The sequence below is a fragment of the Dermochelys coriacea genome, chromosome 5 (genome assembly GCF_009764565.3).
Source record: "Dermochelys coriacea isolate rDerCor1 chromosome 5, rDerCor1.pri.v4, whole genome shotgun sequence".
Lineage (NCBI taxonomy): Eukaryota > Metazoa > Chordata > Testudines > Dermochelyidae > Dermochelys > Dermochelys coriacea.
Window position 1 is genome coordinate 111,872,264 of NC_050072.1, and position 21,407 is coordinate 111,893,670.

The 21,407-nt window shown below is 38.3% G+C and overlaps 1 long non-coding RNA gene across 1 annotated transcript in view; it reads right to left on the reverse strand.

The window, feature by feature from the left end:
• LOC122460401 overlaps nt 1-21,407 on the reverse strand; it is a 34,514-nt gene that overhangs the window by 188 nt on the left and 12,919 nt on the right. Inside the window, exons 2-5 of the long non-coding RNA XR_006281681.1 lie at nt 6,871-6,951; nt 3,143-3,855; nt 1,480-1,671; nt 388-473 (exon numbers count right to left, since the gene is read on the reverse strand). This is a non-coding gene — a long non-coding RNA (uncharacterized LOC122460401). The remainder of the gene's footprint in view (nt 1-387; nt 474-1,479; nt 1,672-3,142; nt 3,856-6,870; nt 6,952-21,407) is intronic.

Genomic DNA, 21,407 nt, shown 5'->3' on the forward strand with positions numbered 1-21,407 from the left:
TTCGTGATTAAAGATGGCTGCTGTGGCTTGTCTGAAGCATCCTTGGCCTATCCCTTTAAAGCTTAATTGAAGACATCCATCATTTTACACAAAACCTTGTGTTTAGTTTCAGTGTGAGAACAGGCATGACAAATTTTTCAGATGAACTTGCTTCTTTTTGGCTCAGAAAAAGTTATTATTTTTAGTCTTTGGGGCCCTAATTCAAGAAAGCATTCCTATTCAGGAAAGCACTTAAATACTTGCTTAAAGTTCAGCACATGCTTAAGTGCTTTCCTGAATCAGGGCCTGGACAAGGGGAGGAATGAAGTTCAGCTAACGTTCATCCATGTGGTACTATGACTCTCCAGCCCTGCCACTGAAATATCCATAATGTACTCAGACACATACTTGTTATGTTCCAAATTCTACTTCTGCAGATCAGAGTCAGATTTCTAACTGATTTAATACAGTGGCTGTTTCTTCGGTTACTGTTCCTATGGGGAGACACAAAGGCATCTAAGACAAGATCGTTATGACAAAGGAGACTATCAGATATATACAGTACGTACAAAGCAGCAAACAAGAAACAGGCTTTATGCCAGTGTGAAAAAAGTAATATTGAAAGTAGAACTGATCTATCAGGACATGCATAAAATACAATGTGAAATAAGGCATCCAGATTAGAGCCTGCTGCTGTTGTGAAGTGCTATGTATCAATGTCTGGCACTGAATTAGGAGTTGCAGTTGTTGCATGTGCTTGGCCTCTATGCTCAGCATGCCAATCTAGGGTGTTGCTGTTTAGAGCTATTGGAGAAGGGAAGGTATTTAATCTTGTATTCTCCATGGTTTTTATGCAACAGGCTATGCAAATTCTTCTTTCACTAGGCTTTGCTTTGAGCTACATTGCAGATGTGGAAAGCAAGGGAACTTACTGCCTTGATAGCTAAACAATTCCATAATAATATATGGAATTATTTCTTACAAAATCACACCGACTAATAAATATTTACTGCTTGCTTTGTCCACAATATATGTTTTACGAGTAGAAAGCATTTGGGCAACATGGAAAAATACGTTCTCTGGAGTTCCCTTGTATATGGCACATTATGATTCTACTGAGGTAGTGTCTTGGATAGTGTCTGTCTACTCCCAGGACTGTCTATCATAGTTAAACACATCAACATATTTCCTAATATACTATTATATATAGTATAAATGAGAATTTGTGATACAAAATCATCCTGTGTCTCCACTGATCTATGGTCAAAAGATGATGGAGGAGAAAACAAAATTGTGTGTTGTCAAAATATTCTGAGTTGAATGTCAAAACTGAAACTCACTGCATCTGAGTTTGGAGTGGGCAGGGGGAAGGGAAAGAAGAAATCCTGTGCCTATCCTCAGGTTTTCTTAAACAATCAAACTTGCAACAGCATGCTGGTCAACAAGAGTACATTCTCCCCATGCACACTGTAAGCTAACAAGCTGCTGTATTTTTATTACCTCTTGTAGCTGCTAGTGTTGTTACTAGTTGCTGTTTGATCCATTTGTTCCAGTTCTATGACCCAAGTAAATTCACTGCAGCATGTGGTGTACATGTTGTTTTTAAATGTTCATTGACTGCACATCGTCTTGTCTCCTCAGCCTGCATTCTAAGTATTTTCTGAATAGTGCAGACAGTATATTAATAGTTGTCTGTGCAAAAGAAAAAACTGTTTTCAGCACAAAAAGTACTTTGCAGCAACAATGCTGAATAAAAATGTAAATATAGTAGAAATTGCTTAAGACTTACTTATACACATAGAAGGCAGAGATGGCAAAGTTCTACAAAGGAAGCTAGTCTGTGCCTGTCAGTAATAGATTGTACCATACACAGTGTTTTCCAGTTCATTTGTCCATATTATCTTTAAACTGACATGGAAATTCACCTTCACCCTGACTATGCTGTCACCCTGATTGTGGTGACAAAGTGCATGGCTATCACATCTTAAAACCTGAGGCCAACCAGCTGTCCAAATCATCGCAGCAGGACAAGACTTTATTGACCAAAGCCAGGGGCTCAAACGTTTAATAAAATAATTATTGAATCACAGGGTTACAAAATCTAGTACCTTTATAAGAGATATTTGAATGACAAGGTTTTGAATGTGACAGAGTTATTTGGTGCAATTTACATTCTATGTCTATGACAATAAAGGAAGCCCATCCCTAAGTAGGAAAAAGCTCCGCCTCCTACTGATACCCTCATGGCAGTAGCAGTGGGGAGACGACCTGGATTCTGAAGACAGAAGAGGAAAAAGGACCAGCCCCTCACTACAGCTAGTTGGGAATTGGGAAGGTGACAGGATTGTCCCCAGCTCCCCCCTCAATGTCTTTCACTAATGGTGGGGAACAATGCAGCCCCCTTGTCTTTCCCCATTGAGACTGAGCAGTGGGAAGGGAACAGGCATCTCTAAATAACAACTCAAGAGATAACGGGGTGGAAAGAAGGAACAGTTGCTTCAAACAACTTACCTGGGTCAGGGGCTGCTTGGGACAAGCATCCCTCACAGTGCCACAGCTGTGCTGGGATGTCGGGGTGGTTCAGACAGAGGGAGCCAGGACATACTAAGATTGTTTTGAGAGTTGGAGAGTGTCACTTCAGTTACAGTATTTTACTTTATAGTAAAAAAAATCCACTGGCTTCTTGATCTTACCATATATTATTAAGTGAGAATTGTCAACTTCATTGAATCTAGAAGCCAGCTGCCTTGACTCTGAGCTTTTAAACTCTCTACTGCAGGCAGGGCCACCACTGGTCTCTCTCCTTCTAGTAAGGAAAGGGGCCCAAACTGTTGCTGAAGATAATGGGAAGACTCTCTGATTACCAGAGGATGGCTAATGGCTTTGCTGTTTTCCTCCCCTGGCTCTCATACTCCAGTGTGGACAGGTTAAGGAATGGCACTTCCAATGAAATCATAATGTAGTGCTGTATTGTAATCATCCAAGCCCAATTGTCCTCTCCGAAGGCTCCTGAGCATGAGTGTGTTTATTCAGTCTTCAAGTCATTCTATGTTTTCAGTGATTCACCCCCTTTTCCCAGATCCCTCTTAACCCTCAGCCCAGGACAACATTCATACTTATCTTCTCCCATTAGTGGCCCTTACTCAACATGAATGTAACCCACTTGTCAGTGTGTGTTACTGATTCCTGTCTGTACCCAATCCACAGAGGATGTGAGTCTGTTAAAGCTCTTGGGGCTCCTGGCTCTTGAACTCAAGCTTTAGACATTCATGATTTTAGCTCTGGACCTGATTCAATCCCTGGTGTCAACCAGCATGGCCGCCATCACGTGAACACCTGTTACTTTCAATTATTTCACCCAGCTTGTAAATGACTCTAGGACATGGAAACATCTGCTTGATAGGAAGAATCCTGTACAGTAAGGTGAACCCAGCATAGTCAAAGAGTGCAGGAACAATGGGAAGAATGGTGCAATGCCCTCTTGATGAAGCACAATAAGGTGCTTTTGCTACAGCGTCCCTTGCAATAGAGCAGAATCAGAGCTCAGGTGAAGTAGTCACAGAGGGAATTCTTAATGTAGGATGATGTAGCTCCAGTCCAGCCTGTATACTTAAGAATGTGGAGATTGTGCTTCATCATGTTGTCACACTGGGTGTATTAAAAATGTGGCCTGGATTCCATAATCATGATTGGACTTCTGGCTGTATTGGCCATTATGTATGTTAGCAGTGCTGAGGCTCCAGGCCCCATTGTGGGATCAAGGCTCATTTGGGCTGGACACTGTACACACAAAACAAAACCCAGTATTGTTTCCTTGACTTGGGGTCTCCCTCTCCTTGCCCTTTTTTCTTCTAGTGTCTTTTTACTTCTTCATACCTGTCAAACCAAAGACCAAGCAAATACAAAGAAAATAAAGTAAATCAAAATGGAGACACAAAGTCCCAGAATCCCAGTTGCAAAGAAGTAAAAAGACTGATGGGAAAGGAGTGGGGCTGTATCTTATATTTTGCTCCTCCAAAGTCCAAAGCCTTCTTGAGATTATTTATTTGTTTCTTGTTTACCCTTTTCACATTAGAAGCAATTACTGTGTTTTCAAACATAAAATGTTTGCCCATCTTTCTGAGGGCAGGCACACTACAGGCAGGTACTCTCATCTATATGTGACCAGAATTGTGCTTCAGAGTCTAAACTTCCATGGAAACAGCTCTTTACGTTTGTTTTGCAACGAAAAGAGTGTTCTTATTTGCCATTGCTAAATGCCTAGTGGCAGGTATAGGGGTGGGATACAGCACAGCAGCTGATAGATGTCAAAAATTGATGAGCTCAGTACCTTTTTTTCAATACAAAACTCTGTTGCCCATTGAAAATTTAAAATTTGGAGATGAATAATATAATTGAATCATACCAAAATATATAAATCACGCAAAGTACACAGCATTGATAAGACCAAACAGGAAAGGAGGGGGGGTAAGGAGAAGAGGGCCAGGGAAAGGGAATGCTACATAATTCTGGGGTTCCTGCAGGATAATTTAAGTCTAACATGCAGGACAGAGCATGTTCTCGGTTACAGGTAAAGAATGTTATGAGAGTGCCAGCCAGAGCCAATTATAATCTGGCCAACCTACATTGGTATTAAAGTTTAATTTAAACTCACTCTTCTTTTGCAAAATGGGGATTTTACTTTTATGCACATGTCTGCTTTAGGAAACGCATTGCTTTATTTATAGCTGCTGTAGTGATCATTCATTTAACTACAGTATAACAATTAAAATAGGGGGTTGCCCAAATCGACCCTTATACGGTAACAGGATTCCACTGTATATAGAGCAGTGTGTATAATATATAAACTGTAGTAAGGGTGACAAAGATTTTTTTCCTTGATAGGTGGGCCAAAACAGATTAGAGTAAGGAATGGATTTTTCTCATAGTAAGGAGAAAGAGAAAGGTAGGAAAAACAAATTATAATTCTTAGACAAGACAGTATATTCATCTTTTGTAGGAAACATCTAAAATGTAGGGGCATGAAGTCATATGGGTAATGGTTAGAGAAAGTGTGCAATATGTTAAGTGATGGTGAGGAGTTCTGCTTGGGCTGTAACTTCTTTTCTCTGCTGTCCAAGGGGGAAAATCTTAGCATTCTCCTATTCATAAAGACATAGCAACATGCTGTATTAGCTCGGACCATTTCTTCAGCAGCCAGCTGTTTGGTGCTTCAAAGGAAACTGAACTGCTCATAATGCACCTTGTCAACTGAGGAGTATAAGGAGAAAGAGTCCTTCCTGATCCATGTAGGGATCCGCCTAGATCAGTATATGATTTGATTACCCTTATTTTAGCATGCACCTCTATAAAGGTTTTATTAGTCAAAAAGTTATCTAGCTTTTAATAAATGCTAGCTACAGTATTCGCCTCAATCACCTACAGCAATGAGTTCCACATGCCAATTAACATGCTGTGTGAACTGATATTTCCTCTTTTAACTTGATCTAAATTTACCATCATTAATTTAATCAAAGTCTGATCATTAATTTCTTTTTAATGAAAGATACCTAAATAGGAATTGCCAGACTGGATCAAACCCATCGTCCACCTACACCAATATCCTGTCTCCAACAGTGGCCAGCACCAGGTGTTTCAGAGAAAAGTGTGTAAGGATAATCTGCTCCCCACACTAGGTCTCATCCTAATATTTAATAGTCAAGAGATTGTCTTAAACCCTGAAGCATGAGGTTTAATCCCCCTTCCAAAATTTGTGTCAACAAACCTGTCAATTATTATAACTCTGGGTACTCTTATTATTCATATACATGGCCAATTCCATTTTGAATCTTGGTAAGTTATTGATCATAGTGATTTCCTGTGGCAATTAATTCCTCATACAAATTACGTGGTTGGAAAAGTTTTTTCTTTTATTATTTTGGAATTTGTCACCTTGAATGTGCTTGTTATGTGTCATGCTCTTGTATGACGAGACACGGAAAACAGAAGCTCCCCATTTACCTTCTCTATATCTTTCATTGTTTAATATACTTTTATCAAAGTACCTAAGCAAGATTGATATCTATTGTGGTTTAAGGCCTGATTCTTCACTGCCTTTTAAATTGTGAAGTCACTTATACCTGTGCTAAGTGGCTATAAAATACAACCAGATCAGAACAGCGGCATTTTATACCCACTTTGCACAAGATGTCAGGCAGTGGAGAATTAGGTTTTTTCTCTGCTCAGCACTCAGAAAAAAGACACATTCCCCGGTTACAATCATGATCAAAAATATTTAGCAGATCAAGAGACTTTTCCACTAATTGTTAAAGAAACTTACAAAAAAGTCAAACTAAATTAGAGAATTAAAGTGAGAATTAGAATGCACTGAACATAATTTTAAAAGGGAAAAATTTAAAAGTGTATTTTGCCAATTTTAGCTAGGGATTTTTTAAAAATGCTGAATGGTTTATTTCAATTTTTATGCTGTAAAAGCAAACCTTATCTATGGTCATTATTGTGAGAAAGGTGGCAATGAAATGCATGGAGTGAATTATTGATATGAAAGTCTCCCTAGGTAGTTAAACAGAGAGAGCCTTGCCCAAAGGAGCATGGGAGGGATGGCTACAGCTACCTACCAGACATATGTTAAGGGTATGGTGTGCATTAAATACTCTCTTTTGTCCAGATGGAGACTTGGAGAAAATGATTAATTCAACCTGTCTAATGTGTTCCTTTGTGTTGTAGAACAGCAGGACAAAAGGACGGCTAAATGCACACACCCACCTGAACTAGCCTGTGCTTAGCATAGAGAACAATGGACTCCATGCAGTCATTGGAGAGACAAGTTGCCTGAGATATCTTTTATTGGACAAAAGTCTGTTGGTGAAAGAGACAAGTTTATGAGCTTACAGGAGCGCTTCTCTATGCAGTCATTGGGCTGAAGGATTTCCTGGGTGAGAGAACAGGGAGCACAGAACAATGTGGCCGTGCCTAGAATAGGGAAATAGGAAAAAAGTGTTAGATAGTACGATTTGAGACCTCAGTTAGTGTGGTCACAGCTTTACATTCATGTGCTCACTAGTCGTGTTAGGGACTTGTAGGAGGGGCTACAACAAAGCCAGCTACCATGATGTTCAAAGCATTAAAATGTATCTACACAAGGTTTTAAGAGGCATTTTAAACCAGGTTAACAAGGTTTTAAAACACCTTTTTGTCATCTAGACATACTCAAACCAAGGGTTAGAAGTGGAGCTACTTTTCCATCTTCAGGGCTGGAGACTGGAGTTTTCACTGGGGTTTTGGCAAGTTGAATTACCCTTAAGCATCAAGTACCTTAAGCCTTCCCTCCCTGACCATTTTACTACGAAGTGGAGCATATGAGAGACTACCTTCTCCTTCCCACCAAAACACATGGTATGTTGCTGCAGCTGAGATCTATGTAGATGCTGGAGCTGGACACCTGTTGATGTAAAAGAGAGAGGGCTGCTAGCTGGACGTTTTCTTTTGAATGTCTCTCGCCTGTTCCCCCACCCCTCCATCGTCTTAATCTGCTGACCTTCAAGGTATGCCCTAAGGCGCATTTTTGGAAGAGGAAAGGGAATACTGCTGGAAGACTGATATACAAGGAAAGGGGGTTATTTGGTTATTAAATTATAGTGAGGTTGCTGTATGTTTTCTTTTCATATTTATTATATTGATTTTTCTGTCATTTTTAAATAGCTGTCAGAGTATAAAATAGGTGCCTTTTGTTGTTTTATAACTCCAGATAAATAAATAAAATGGTGACCCTAACTCTGACTGGTCTGATATCACACTGTGATTGAGGACCTAGAACTAAAGGCAATCCTTGGCCAATTTGTCCCCTCCAATAGCTATTGGTCCAAAAAACTGGAAAACAAGCCCTAGGGGCCAGACCCTTACTTAACTAGCTGGTGCCACATGGTAGAGGGGGCTGTTTTAAATGTTTGATATTCAGATTGGCTTTCTACTTAAAGGATAATGGAATGCAGAATGATAAGGATCAGGCAAATCAGACACAGCAACAGCATTCTAGTACAATTGGCAGATTCACCAAGATATCCCAGTGTTGCTCCTAAGAACCATGCGTTTCAGGAAAAAAAATTGTAATCCGCTTTTGCATCTGCATTCTTTGTCAAGGAAGGAAGCGGCATTTGTGAAGTAGGATTTATAAACAAAGAACAGATATCATGCCTCCATCAGAGCTGATATGCTGTGAATGTATATGACCAGAGTAGGCATTTGCAAGGTAAACTACTATATAAGAAGAGCAGCAGTTACTTTAATGACAAAATCTCCTCTCTTTTCACTTTTTTATTTTTCAGAAACAAAAGCAATTGATTCACTCTTTTACTAGCCCTAGTTTCACTATAAAATTCAAAACCATTTTATATAAACAAAAAGAGAGTAAAAAATTGGTGAATTTTCCTGTTTTGCCTTACAATTTTAGAAATATTTAAACAGTGGTGTGGATTTTTTATTTATTTATTTATTGTTTAATATGGTTAAAGTCACCTCACACAAACTTTCCAGGCTTATTTTTCTCATAGCTATTTTTTCCTAAAAAAAAGTCTGAAGAGTCTAAACTGGTGAAAATGAGGGATTTAAATATAAATGCTGTCTGTCTAATGATATTATTTAGTTATATTTTTGAGAACTATAAACTCTTACTATGATGGCTTGTCAATGTTTTTTTTCCAATATATATTTGTATATAGATAGATTGATAGATTTGCTTCTTACAGTTTTGTAATTCATTTACCATAAATTACATAGTTTGATTATATGTAAAATAACTATATTAGGTGTTCAATATTTGAATGTTTCAGTCTAGATTAGCTGTGGTCTGTGGTCACCTGGGATGTGTGTTTTCTGGCTTATTTGACAATCACCATTATGAAATATTTCAGCTAAATGTTTTCTCTGATATTCTGAAATGAGTGAAGCTTTGGGTGTATTGTGGAAAAAACTGAACAATAATTTTCAAAATAAATTACCAATGGAAGCAGCTGCCCTTTTGGAAGTGAACAGTAAGTGGAAGAACAGAAAACCTTGCAATTAAATGTTTCTGCTAATCATGTGCTGCTAGGATTACATAGAGCCAGATTCTGTGCTGCACCTATTAAATCAATGGTGGGCAATTTGGTAATCTGCTGGTGGGCCACCAGACCTTTGTTTACATTTGCACAGCCGCCCGCATCTCCCAGTGGCTGCGGTTCGCCATTCCCAGGCAATGGGAGCTGCAGGAAGTGGCAGGCAAGCTGCAGCTTGCCCACCACTATTAAATTTTATAAGACTTTTCCATAATAATGGCAGCATGGCTCTACTGGAGTTAGAGTGCCACACAGTCAGAGGTGATGAAAGGCCCTTGAGCTTGTCCAGAGGTAAAGGGCCTCCTTGTGGATGGTCATGGTCTCTAGCAAACCTCAGAGGCGCTACAGACTTAAGAAACCAACCCAACTACTTGTTTGGAGGTGATGAGTGATTATCAAACCTCCCTCCATAATAGAATGATCTGGGGAAAGCTCTCCCATGAACCTTGAGGCGTTCTCCTCCTACATAGTCCCTTCCTGTGGTTTTTCTATGGGAGGTGGAAATCTGGTACTTTATGGTGGTTTTGAGAGCCACACATGTCAAAGCATTTATAAAAGTGGTCTTCACATTACTCAGATTCTGAGATGTGTAAACAATTTCAGTTGCTACGTACTTTCAAGTACTTTAAACATCAGTGTATGTTTTGGAATAAATGTTGTAAATATGGGCCCATATCCTGAAGACCTTGTTCAATTTTTACTCAGTCCTTACTCAGGCAAAACTCCCTTGACTTAGTGGGAGTTTGATCTGTGAAAGAGCTTCAGGATTTTGCCATGTTTTTAAATATCTGGGACGTATAGTAGCTATCATAATGTGACTATGCGCTGTATTTGTTCTGCATCTTTGCACAATGTTGCTCATACCTCTGTCCTACACATCAGTATGAGAATGGCAGTATATTTCCTGGAGAGAACTATCTGTAATGAAAAAAATGCTTGCTTTTTCATAATAAATTAAAGGTGACCTTCAAAAGTGTCTTGACGTTTTCAGCGGCAAGATTGAGTCCCTGATCCTCTAACACTCATGCATGTGCTGAGCTGTGTGCATGTGAATAGTGCCATTGACTTCAAAGTGACTGCTCACATATGCATGAGTTTTTTCAGGATTGGGGCCTAAATGAGCCTGGAGAATAAACTATCTTCCTACCACTACAACCGTGTCTTCAGAATATGGTTTAAGCATATTGGTGCTGGAATGTGGGGAACTCTTTCCAACTTGCAACTCATGCTGTAGAGGATTTCAGTTTATGACACATTCAGTCTTTTAACATAAACACCAAATTCACTTACTAAGTTACAAAATAAAAGATATATTATAAACTAAGTGTATTCTTTGAAGGAAAAAAATTAATACCTCCACACTCTTTTTTCTAGAAGCATACCTTTCACAGGTTAAACACTGAACATGTTATTCATTCAAAATTTCCATTAATGTCAATGAAATATGGGCCTGCAAAAGGTCTTCAGGTTCTGCCCATTGCACTAAATTTAACTTCCCTAGAAAACTCTTTTTTAAACACAGCTCATAACTCTGCTTACATCTAACCCGTTGTGTGTGTTCAGGGCTAGGTTTTCAGAAGATGGGCTCCCTTTATCCCCCCAAATTTGAGGAAGCAAAAAGAGAGACTCAGTTAAAGAAGGGCTGAAAAGTTGGCTCTTAAAGTAAACTTTAGTCAGATTCTCTGGTCCACTAAGGCCACTCTGTACTGCTTGTGCAGCACAAACTGACCTAGTTGTTTCCTAGTAGAGAATTCCCTTTGTGCAGGTGGACTCTACACTGCCATAGATTGCCAAAATGGTGCCTATGCCAGCGCTAGTGTAAGTGGGAGTAAGTCTGGCACATGGATGAACTGAGCTCCACTAAATCCAATCCCCTGCTGGCGTAAGTAGCAGAAATTAGAGCAGAATCTCTCCTGCTCTAAATTATGCTGGGGCTGGTTAGCCGTAAATCTGGAGTTGCAACCAGCTTCTGGCAGCCGCCCTTCTGCAGTGCATCCGAGTACAACTTAGACAGAGAAGTGGAGAATCGGGGCCATTTATGTTGAACTCTCTACGCTATTACCATGATTTTCAAAGGTGCTGAGCACTGACAGCTCCCATTGATTTCAATGGGAATTGAGGGTGCACAGCATTTCTGAAAAATCAGATGATAAAAATGTATGTATCAAAAATGTATGTATCAACACTAGTCTCCCAGTGTTGTTCTATAAGCAGTACATTAACAAATCTAATACTATGATTCCTGGTGCCAGGATGAAAATAATGCACATAAAGGCATTTTCTGCTTGCCTGGTTCTCAGGGGTAGTTCCACAGGGCCAAATTCTGCTTTTAGTGTAATCACAATTAGGGGATTATTCTGGATTCATGATGGTGTAATGGAGAGCAGAATTTTCCCCCTGGAGATTATTCTGTATGACGCTGTGACAGAATTTGTCCCACGGGGGGGGGGGGGGGGAGGGGAAACTCAGGAATCATAGTTCTGTGATTTTAAATATTGACTGTCTTTCTGTGTTTTCCATGTACTGTAGAATGCAGTAAAATTCAGTACTATTATATGCAAAATAAAAGCAATGCCATTATTAACTGTGTTTGTCCTAAAACAAAATAAATAGTGACATTTATGCCTATGCTGAGTGTATATTTTAACCACTATTTAGATTGTCTCTGGATTCTCTGAGCAAGATGCATTCCATGGGAAGCTGAATGAAGGAATTTTAGTTACAGCATAATTTTCCAGCTGTTCCAAAAGGGGATGTCATGGTAAATGTTTCACAACTGTTGAAAAGCAGTAAAATTAACTTATGAATGGTAATAGCCATATGGGCCCAATTCTGCATTGTGCTGAGGGCCCTGACCTCCCACTGAGGCCAGTGGAAATTCAGGGGTACTGAGCATTTCATAGGGAGCACTCTGTGCCTCCCAGGATGAAGCCAAAAACCAATAACATCAAACTGTTTCTGCAATCATTAAAGAGAATATAAGGCCCATCAGTCTGAAACAGTGCCAATAGAAGTCTGCCATACAATGTATGAAAATTGTGTCTGTTTTTTTCTGACACTGACTTGTAAGGTCCTTTGGAGCAATGGGCAGATAGAATGTGAAAAGGTGGCTTGTTTCCTTCCCATCCTCCTGGAGATGATTCATAAGCGTGAAGTGCCATTACAATGCTAGTAAACTTTTTTTTCTAACGTTTTCTTTGTAAAAAATATTTATGCTATTTTCCACAGAAGAAATAAAGTTTGTTCACCTCCGTAGAAGAAATAAAGTTTGTTCACCATCTTCACATATATCAGTCATGGCTGCGGAACTTAAAATGATTCTTTCGTTGTCATTCATAATACTCTGAAATTTTGCAGGGTTGAATACGGTTGTTTTAGTACCATATTCAGCTCTAAATGAATGAACTTAATTGGAAGTGACTGAATGGCACAATATACATCAGGGAAACATTAACTTGCGTATTCAATTTTTAAAAAAAAAACTCTCTCCCCTCTCACCCAATGTCAAGAACTCTATTACAATTTCATACAGAATAAAAAGAAACAAGAGTGGCACAGTCCCATCTTGAGAAACAAACGTCCCTCAAGTACCAAGTTCTTCAAAGATTCTGAAAGTTTTTCTTAGTTTTAATGGAGGAATAAAGGGAAGAGGGGGTTCGACTTTTATCTCAGTGCCCCAATCACTTCTGTATAGGGTTGCCAATTTTGGTTGAACATACTCATGGAGGCTTCATCACATGACATAATCTTTAATTAAAGATTAATCTGGGGGGTTGGCAACCCTAATTCTGTGACAGAGAAAAAATCTGGGACATCCACAAATACCTCCCAAACTGTGGATTCCTCCTCATCCATATGGGCCCAATATAAAATACTATATAGTTTACTGAGAAGATAAGTGTTCTCCTGCACAATGGATCCAATCTTGCAAACCTCATTCACATGAGTGATCTTTGATGTCAATGGGACTACTAGTGTGAGAAAGGATTACTTGTGTAATTAAAGCTTGAAGAATTACACTCTAGGACACTGGTATCAACTTTATCATTAGTCACTCACAAAAGACGTTGTTAAAACAGAATTAAGGTTGCTCCCATACAGCAGTGCCTTTTGCTCCCTGGAACCCTCTGGAATCAGATGTCAAACTATAAATGCAAAGGCTAAAAAACCAAGAAATGTTCACTTATGAACCCCACAAATTCTGCTCTCATAGGGATGCTGTGAGGAACTTGCCAAGCCAGAATTTCTAATCACACCATAATATGTGAATCCAGCACTTGAAAAAGTGTCAGTCAATTACCCAGGCATCATTACATACAGAGGTACCATGTCTCCATAGACTGACAAATACTCCTGACAATTTTCCAATTTATGACTCTTGAAGTGAATATTTCAATATTTGCTTGAAGTCTTGTTTGTTGTCATAACATTCACAGTTTGTAACAACCTTTTTAAAGAACCCTCAGGAACCTCCCCTGTACGTGTCCGTTCCCCTGGGGAAAAACTAGAGAGAGAGAGAGAGAGAGAGAGAGAGAGGCCTTTTGCCTAGGAGAACTGCAGACAGCGGACACTTCCTTCTGTCCCAACTATTTGCTGGTCTTTTCAGGAGGGTTTTTTATTCTGTTTATCTTTTCATGACATCCCAATACAAGACCATTGAACCTTCCAAGGAAAAGAGGTACATTAAGCTAATGTCTTTTGAAGTATTGGGTCCACTTGTGGGCATCTGGAAGGATTAGTTGCACGGAGGATGGAGGGAAGACACAGACAGACTTTTAATTTATTCTCCAGAGTCTCAGCTTTCATTTAAAAATACACTCTCTTCAGGTGTTGTAGTTGTGAATAAATTTATTAATGTGAATGTATAACTGATTTCTGTGAATGTATAACAATTTCTGCTTGAATTTGCAGAGAGCCTGAAACAACAGCTTTGAGGTATGACCTGCTGTATTCATTTCAGTGGGCACTATTTTTGATGCCAATGATAATATTTAAGATATCAAATTTGTTAATTTCATTGCTCACAGCATGTAAGAAAGGAGAGGGAGTATTATATTATGAAGATCTAAAATATGGGTAGGCCTTGAACAACATACAGTGGTACTAAAAGGGTTACAACTGGTTTCCATTTTTCCCGATGGTGGCCTCAGTTTTCTAAAGTCTGGGAAAAACTAAGCAGTCACAATGCTAATCTAGAGATACCCTAAAGGAAGTCTTATCCTGAGTTAAGCAGAAAGGATACCAAAAAACAACAATAATCATCCTAAACTCAAAACTGCTAAGATGCAAAACAATACTCCCTTATATGGTTGTTTGTGATTTTTTAACACATGCCAGATTGTTTAACAATATCATGTAACCATAACTGTTTTTTCAAAAGTATTGTCCCCTTTGCTCGTCCCACAAAGGCCTTGTCTACATCAGACATTTTTGCCTGAAATTTCTTCCTGTTGTTACCATCAGTTCAGCCTCAACTATAGGAGCGCTTGTGTAGACAAATTACTGCTGGTTGCCAGGACTGTAACCCTGTGTAACTATAAACAGAGTTAGATAACCTAGTGCTTAAATGTCAGCAGACCCTGGCAACCCTATCTGCATGAGCACACTCAACATTGCTAGCATTGGTCTAGCTGAACAGTGGGTACCAATGGTGGGAAACTTGGGACAAAACTCTAATATCAACACACCCAGATGGAATCCACTGCTGCTGCCTAGGGGACAGGTGAGTTGATTTTCTTTTCCTAAATATATATGCTTACCCACTGAGTAGGTTAGACTCAAATGCAAGGCCTCTAATTCCTGTAAGTTAGAAAGGGAGCAAACAGCTGCAGAGTGAACCTCCCTGTACTATTTAACTTCAGTACTGACTTGGAGAGTCCATACTCCCTAAAATAAGAGGTCATTCAGTCTCCCTAGGCTCATTACCAGACCTCTCCACATCAGAGCCTGCCAGTTGTACTAAATGGTGCCAAATTATGTGTGGTGGTTTTCATGATATACTCTAGTGTCCACTAGGGACTGAACTGAGACCACTAAACCAATTCCATATAGGAGTTAAGATTTAAGTCATTTTTTAAACAACATTTACATATTTCATATATTTTTTTCTTCAAGAAAAAAGTCCTTAAGAGACCAAAGTAGAATAGTTTCTGTAACATAGGGTAATGTTAAATATGATAAATATAGTACATGCCTATGACTTGCTGTCAATTATAAAATTTATCCTATTTCAGATGAAACAAGTTTAATAAACTACTTAAGTGTTATGAGATATGCATTCTACCAGGATGAATAATGTATCTATCTGCAGTCTAATGTGTATGTTCTATCATTCTGAATATTAAATAGAAAAGGCTATGTTTAAATAATGTGAAGGGTCTGATTTAAAGCAACAGAAGCCAATAACTTCAAAGTTTATGCTGACAATCCAGCCTTAGTTTATACAAATTGTTTCAAAAATGTACAGTGGCATGAACTATACCATCTTTACATTTGTGTTTTCACCCCTACATTTGATTTCCTGAATTGTGTCTAAGTCTCTCTATGAGTGTCTTTAAATATAGTTTTAAAATTTAATTTATTGCTGCCCTTTTTTTTTTTTAAGACAAACATGTCTTTTATGGAAAGTTTTAACATTTATATTGTTTGCCTGATAGAACAGAATGGTTCCTTTGGAGCTGTTTTAGTCCCTCTGTTTCATACGTAATCAGAAAATTTTAAAAAATATGCATTAGTTACCTTATTAACTTTTTATTGTTTATAAGAAAGACCAGAATAGCTCCCTCAGAGCTTATCTGATCTCTCAAGTTACCATGTAACGGGCTAGTTATTTAGGATGCTTATTAAAAATTCAAATAATTATCAACCATTTAAGGAGGGGTTTAACAAAATGAATAATGGCAAGGTGATGGCCTATAGAGTTCACGTTTCATGCTTTAAGTGGGTCGGGTTCTAATTACCTTGCCAAGCGTCTGTCACTTTATATGCCATCATATCTTAAATGAGAAGGGATACAGTTTTAAGGAATCAATCCTAATTACCCTGAAGTCAATGCAGTTTTGCCACAGACTTCAGTGGAAATAGAATCAGTTCTAAATCGGGACAAATAGATGTGAAAAGGCTAATACCTATATCCAAGGCTGCTTCAGACAATGCTGCCAAACAAGCAGCTGCAGCAGGCCCCTGGTGATGGAAGTCCTATCAATGATGTGATGTTCACAGCTCATGCTCCAGTGCCAGCAATGTGACGTATCAGCAAAATAATCAAATGTGATTTTTGGATTGCATATGCATAGGCATCATGTCACAGAGACTATTCCTTGAATACTGCCTTCAGTTCTGGATTCCTCCAAACCAGAAAACAAATTATAGGCATGGGATTCATGTAAATACCATGAAAAGAAAAAGAGGATGTAGTCTAGTAGGCAAAAGCACAGAACTAGGAGCCAAGAAATCCTGGATTCTAATTCTAGCTCAGACAGTGAATCCTGGAGTGACTTAGGGGAAGACACTTAAGCATTTCGTGTCTCAGTTGTCCCAGGTGTAAAATGGAGATAACACTTACCTCACAGGGGCTTTCTGATGATTCATTTGTTAATATTTTTACTGTGCAATGTAGATGTAAAGCACTGCAATTGTTACTATTACCAGCCTACTGGACATTTTATAAACTTACAAAGGTTTGATTGGGTTTTAATTTTGGACAAAGGATCAGATCTGTTTCTATCTTATCATTTTGTCCACTCTGCAGTCTTTATACAAGGTGAGCACATATCCCTTTTTTGGGTGGGGGAGGGGGAATTGAACTTCAGCTAATAGAACCTTTAATGAGTTCATTCTAGGTGAATTTATTGAGTCTGCTTAAAATGTACTGACACAGAGCCAGAGCTGAAGAGATGTTAAAAAAATGATGCTGGCAGGTTAAATCTCTCACATAATGTGTTCAAAGGAGCTTAATATTCCCCCCTAAGTTAGTTATCCATCAAATGTGAATTCCAGTATGGAGATTCCTCTCCCTGACCTAAAGATCAGAGAATGTGGAAATGAGAATAACTGTGGAAATGGCCCAACACTCTGTTTCATGTTCTTATCCAAAACATTTTATACCTAACTGATAGAACAAAATTGAGAATTTTAAATTCAAACATACTCTCAGTGTTAACATATAACTGCAAGAGCTGGAAATCTACCAAAATGTTAGACAGAAAACTAGACACCTTCGAAAACAAGTGTGTATGAAAGATTCTGGGCATTGGTTGGAAATACTTTATTACCAATGAAGAGAAATCTGAGAAATCACCAGCCAGTAGCTCATTTCCACCAGAATCAGAAGGAAGCACTGGACCTATTTGGGGCATGTACTCCAGATGCCAACACAGAGACTTACACATGAAGCTGTCAGTGGAAACCAACTGGTGTGAGGAAACAATGGAGTCCAAGAGAAACCTTAAGTAGAGAGGTTCTCTTCGCTGGGAGAGAAGAACAGTCAATCTCAATACCATAGAGTGGATGGAAGCAATAGCAACTGACAGAGAGGAATGAAAGAAACTAGTTTCCACCCCGTGCGCCAACACTAGCATGGGGAGTATGTAAAAAAAAAAAAGGTCTCCTGAAACCTTCAAATCTAAATCCCGTAGAAGACAGAATTCATAGGAAACTATGTAATATGTTAGACAGAACCATATGGATGCAAATGTTTCTAGATCTAACTGATTATATTGATATTTAATTTTTTTGTGGCTTCAGCTTTTTCATCAAGAGCCTAATTCAATGCCCAGTGAAGTGAGTAGAAAACTTGACACTGACTTCAATGGGGCTTGGATCAGGCACCAAATGAATTGTTACAGGAAATACCAGAAAAACAAATGAGAGAAAGTCTTAACCACACAAAGTTATAGCACAAAGTATAGTTCATACAGAAGTCAGAAAAGTCTTTCTCTGATGGCAGACTTGATTTGCTTAGCTCTGGTCTGCCAATTATATTTCAAATGTCTAAAAGTGATCCTGAATTAATGAATCATTCAGTTCACATAATGCTAATACTCTGATATCTAGTTGTGATATCAAAGGACCTCCATCAGAAAGATAAACAATTAAAATTACTTGTATCACAGTAAACTCTGTTTTGGATGATGGATAAACAATTTAATGCTGATGCTTTGCCAGGAAATTGGCATTTTTTTTAAACAATCACCAAGTAAGTGTTGTGATCAATGGAAGTCTGCTCTCCTATATTTAGTGGCCATTCTCTTGGAGAGTGTGAGGGTCTAGCCATTTGTTTCTGTATACATTCTTATGCAGACTTTTTTTCTGCTAGAATTAACATGTTCAAGTATAACATCATATTAATGTAATGTTAAGACTTACAAAACACAAAAAATAAGCAAATTAAGGTAGCACAGCAGTGTTAACTTGGCTGTGAGGCACAGCCTGTAAATTTTATGGTATACATTTCAGGACATCAAAAGCCTACTGTGTGTGTGCAAGGAATGCACGACGTAAAAAGAACGTTTGCAGTGTACCAGGAATGCAATATAGGAATGAAAGAGCAAGGAATTCGGGAGTGTATCAAAACATTATTAAGCTAGATAATTAAATAGTAATAGAAAATACTATTTTGACTTATAATTGAAAGTGAAAAGAATAGATGAAGAAAATAAACAGGTAAAGTACAACAGTAGACATAAAAAATTACAACAAGAGAAGAAAGGAAGAGTTTAAAAAAATCCCCTCTGTCTCCAGATCTTAGGCAAATTTTACAACAGTTTTATAAAGGCTACAAAACTGATCGTGAAATCATAAAATCCTTTGTGATACAAGTGATATGATCTACTCATTATTTTTCCTCTTTCAAGGTATTCAATGAATCCTTGACAAAGTTCTAAGAATTTCAAGCAGTAGTACCTGATTTTCTACTGTTTTGGACCTTTTTAATCATTTGCAGGTGTGAGGATGAGTGTAAAACACTACTGTTCTGACTTGGTAACATTCTATATTCATTTATATAACTGTCAGGCTAGCACGGACCATGAGAGGCCATCCAGTCCAGCTCCCTGTGCCAACTGGCAGATAGCACAGGGAGTGCACAGGCCTTTACAGGGATTCCCTGGTCACATGTATGCATAAGAGTTCACCAAAGGGTGGTATATGTGATCTCTACTGAGAGCCAGTAGCCCACTGGTCCTCATAATCACTGTGAAATATATGTACAAATAATATTTAAGGAATTCAGGATCCATACTGAAAATTATGTACTTATGATCGTGGAGTTAAGGCCGTTCACTAGGAGGTGACATATCTATGTGCTTGTGTTGTCCGTGGCCTGTGGAGTTGTGGAGCTGAGTGTGGCAGGCACAAACAAGGCTTCCTCTGACTGGTGAAAGTGAGGTGCCTCACAGCCTTGGGTACTCCCAGGAAGCATCATAGATGGGTTTTCAAGAACCCTTGGAAATCTATGTCAATGCTTAACTATCCTTACAGTTAGAAAGTTTTTCCTAATATCTAATCTAAATCTCCCTTGCTGCAGATTAAGCACATTACTTCTTGTCCTACCTTCAGTGGATATGGAGAACAATCGATCATTGTCCTCTTTATAACAGCCCTTAACAGGTCATGCCTACACTATGGGCGCTATAGCAGCACAGATACAGTGCTATAGCTATGTTGCTGTAGCACCATAGTGTAAATGTTTCCTACAGGACAGAAGGGTTTTTTCCTCACACACAAGAGTACTACATCTTTGTTGACCTAACTTTAAGTGTAGATCAGGCCTGAGACCATGATTGTCACCTTGTTGATACATAACCCCACATTAAAAAGAAAAAATTGCAGGAAACCTTTTCATAGTTTTGTGACTCCTCTTACATAAAGGCATAAAGAAAGGGGAGTCATGACCCCAGGTTGAGAACCTACTCTAGCCTCTCCCTTTCCCATAGTAACAAATAATTCTTTTTGTTATGAAGTTTTGATAGTAAATCCCCTGTAAAAAAATTCTAAGAAGTTTAAGATCCCACCATTGTAAATATGAGATCACACAATAATGCACCTACTGGATAGTCCTTTATAAAATGACCTGTTTGTTAGGTACCAAAGATCTAAAACTATACGGTAGGTGAGGAAGAGAAAAGTTGAATTGCTGCATCTTCCTTTTCTCTTCAAACAAAACCATTCTCGTCTCCTCAAACAGAACCCAAGTATTTAATATACCATATGGTGTTCTCTTCAAACAAAACCATTCTCCTCTCCTCAAACAGAACCCACGAATTTAATATACCATATGGTGTTTTGCATTCCCATTCTTTTAATTTATAGGTCAAAACTGAGTATATTTAACAAATTCCATAACTTTTTCACCAATTTTTTGTACATTTGACAGGTTAAACCAGTCATCCCAGTTGAATTCCTTATCACATCTGAGTGAAATCAAAAAATTAGAGATTATTTTAATTAGTTTTGAGAGATTGTCTGTAGAGTACTGTGAATAAAGCCAATGTGGTCCTTTTCTTTAAGAAAAGGCATAAATAGTTTTCAAATCAACCATTAATAACATTGCAAAAATCTTAACATTGTTATTAAGCAGTGACGTGCCTGTAATAGGCACATCCCTTGGTCTGTTTTCCCTTCTTTTGCAATCATTTGTGTGTGAATATTTGTGACTGTAAAATGCATCTAGTAATAGATGAGAGCTAATAGTGGGCTTGAATACATTGGCTAACAGTGGGTCAACTTTGGAGGTGATAACTTTATAGAGGTTTATGGAAAAATCAATCAGGAGTTTAATTAGTCTTCAGTTGTTTAATGGCACCAGTGATTTCCTGGCTTTCATATGAAGTATCCAGTACCTCTTTCTTTCTTTCTTTCTTTCTTTCTTTCTTTCTTTCTTTCTTTCTTTCTTTCTTTCTTTCTTTCTTTTCTTCTTCCTTTTCGTTTCGTCTTTCTTCTTCTCTTTTCTCTTTCTTTTCTTTCTTTCTTTCTTTCTTTCTTTTCTTTCTTTCTTTCCTTCTTCTTCTTTTCTTTCTTTCTTTCTTTTTCTTTTCTTTCTTCTTTTCTCCAGTTTGTATAGGTGTATTAAATGTTATAGAACCTATCTTATATCTGTAGAATTGCTAGAATTCCCTTTACTTACATTTCTTTGTTGAGCTATTTTGGAAGGATCTTTTCTTGTGCCCTTGCAGATGCAAAGTCAGGATGTTTCCCTTCAAGAAAAGGTTTGTGTTTCAGTGAAAACATAAAATGTCATGATTATACTGCCATAATGGAACAACTTGGTAAAACTTAACCTCATGTATACAATGCAACTTTATATTATTGAACTCACTGGAACAACAAAATGCCTTT